Genomic DNA, 2643 nt, shown 5'->3' with positions numbered 1-2643 from the left:
CTTTTCACTTCAATACCAAACGCGCAATATTTTCTCTGAATACCAGACGATTCCGTCTGGTATTCAGACAACTGTAGCTTGCCTCCACCAGTGTATGAATGTGAGAGTGAATGAATAGTGGTATTGTAAAGCGCTTTGGGTGCCTTGAAAAGCGCTATATAAATCCAATCCATTATTATTTTTACAGGATGGCTGGAAACTCTAATAACTAACCTCACAAATAAAATAAGATAAAACAAGTTCAACATCATTAACATCATAGCACCCGCCCAGCAGTATATAAACTCCATCATGCTAGCTAGTACGCAGTACGAGTTATTGTAACTGACTGTAAAAAGTCAGCATAACGAAAATAAACTCCACCTAAACTTGGTTTATATCTGATCCAGATAGACTGCAGGTCATAACTTACCTGAAGTTCAGTTCACCGCCTCGGGTCTCTGCTCCTCCTGCCTTTCCATCATCCACCTGCCAGCGTGTTGCACCTGCTGGCCTTCACCACTTGCTAATGTTACTGAATCTGTGGAAGCTCCGCAATAGCCACCACCAAACAACTGAGTTATTTTTACACATCTCCCAGCATCTGGCCAATCCACCACCTTTCACTGTTTATACCGTTATGGAAAAAAAAAAACATCGGCCCATAAAAACTAAAAATCAACATCGGGCATACCAGCCTGTCCAGCTATGCACCCTGGACTGTTTCTTATTTTTAGTGTCCCTGTTTTCCATTAAGTTATTGGATTTGTCACTAGTTAGCTAACATAAACTAATGCACGTCTATTAGCAGACACTGACCAACCAACTAGGTGATGGATGTAGCGTTTTGTGGGATAAACGTTTCGTCACTCATCCAAGTGACGTTTCTCCCACAAAACGCTACGCCCAGATGAACAGAATCAACTTTTTGGAGATTTACTTTCCTGGATGATTGAGCACGCAAGACATTCTGTACTGGCACACAAGTAAAAACTCTCCTGCTCAAAATATAGAAAAATGATAGCTGATACTTATCATTATCAGTTTAAAGAAATGTAAATGATAAATCAAAATAATATGCTGTAACCTAACAGAAAACATGTAGGTCATGATGATAATTCAAACAGAAGTCTAAACAAGTAACAACCCAGCAAACAACAAAGTTCTACCTATCTGAGATGTAACCCCCACATCTAGTTTTGGATCTTTCACAAAGTTTGTATGCCAAAAAAAACTCATTTAACTTCTTTTAAACTGTATCTGTCATGGTCCGTGGTCCTGTGTCTGTGGAATGCGTGATGCTCGGGTAGCCACACCCCCGGGCTGGGCCATCACCAGCACACCTGCTCTCCATCCCGGTGATTACACGGAGATCCACTTAATCCGGCGCTGACGGATGCTCCACGCCAGTCCGTAGTCATCCCCACAGTGGTAACCAGACTTCCACGAAAAGTGTGCATTCTCTTCTGCTTGGAACTTTGTTTAACCTGCCTACTTCTGTCCAGGTTTCTACTCGGCGTCTGCTACCTGCCTGTCCTCCGGCTCAACTGGACCTCGCGGTGCTCACCTGGCCCACTCGCCATTCCACGGACTTCCTGCCCCCACGGACTGCCACACTTCCCTCCCGAGCTCCCACGGTTCCGTTCTATCGTAAGCCCCTACTCTAACTCAGTCCTGATATGTTCTCCCCGCTTCCTGGCTCCCTAGTAATCATCTCCCCTTTCTATTGCAGCCCCCCGCCGTCCCGATCCCGGCTTCCTCGTGTCATTGTTTCCCCGGATTTTTAGTTTCTGTTTTGCTCTCTACTTTCCCCGGGTCGCCTTTCGTTGTTTTAATAAAGTGTCTTTTTGTTAGCTCGGAGTCTGCGCCTGGATCCTTTCGTGCCCGCGCACCACGGCGCATGACAGTATCTGTTTATTAGACTAGATTAAACTGATGAATGAAGTAATGTTTACTGGGAATAGTTTTGGTGATCTGCAGTGCAAAATGTGTGAATGATCACACAGACTGTACACTTTTATCTTTCTGTTTTATACTCAGTTGCAGGTTAACAGGTGAAAATATTTAAGAATGAAAGCTATCAAAAGAATGTGAAATTTGATCTAGTTCAATTTTATTCATATAGTACAAACACACTTTACACTGTCACCTTGGAATAATACTAAGAAAATCGCAACAATCAAATGATGTATTTTCAGCGAGCACTTAGGTACTTGTATAGCTAACTATCCAAATTAAAGTTTTTCTGAAGAAAGAAATCACCAATCTTTTGGTGACACTCTGCAATTGACTGAAAGCAGTTCCCCCCCCCCTTAGTTCCTCCTTACCACCTTCATGCCCTGTCTCCGCAGTCTGATGTGTGATGTGTGGAGGGTCCGGGCTGCGAGGATTATGGCAGTGGTGACTTTTCCCAGGAGAAGCTGGGACCCTGTTTACTAGAAGGTTTTAAAATTTCTGTACTTTCAGGTGACAGAAGGAGACATGTGGCCTGGTCAAAACACAGAGAGCTGCACTCTAAAAGATCTTTAAACATAGTAAACATACCTTGTGTGTCACAGACTGCTCCCAAACACGAGGGGACAAGTAATACCTCTAAAACACTTAAGTTGGCTTTGTTAAACGTTAGATCTTTAGCTGGGAAAACATTTTTAATTAATGATTTAA

At 43.1% G+C, this 2643-nt stretch overlaps 1 long non-coding RNA gene across 1 annotated transcript; it reads left to right on the top strand.

Moving 5' to 3' along the window:
* Window positions 1–1245: 1245 nt before the first annotated feature.
* On the top strand, window positions 1246–1873 carry LOC146701159 (uncharacterized). Its single transcript, XR_014922354.1, has 3 exons — window positions 1246–1410; window positions 1485–1629; window positions 1712–1873. It is a non-coding gene; the product is annotated as an uncharacterized LOC146701159 (long non-coding RNA).
* Window positions 1874–2643: the final 770 nt, after the last annotated feature.

This window comes from Copadichromis virginalis, linkage group LG9, assembly GCF_057382275.1.
Source record: "Copadichromis virginalis isolate Kocher_CV1m ecotype Utaka linkage group LG9, C_Virginalis_male_GT1.1, whole genome shotgun sequence".
Taxonomy (NCBI): Eukaryota; Metazoa; Chordata; class Actinopteri; order Cichliformes; family Cichlidae; genus Copadichromis; species Copadichromis virginalis.
The sequence above is the reverse complement of the archived record's forward strand: the minus strand, read 5'-3'. Positions and strand labels throughout refer to the sequence as shown.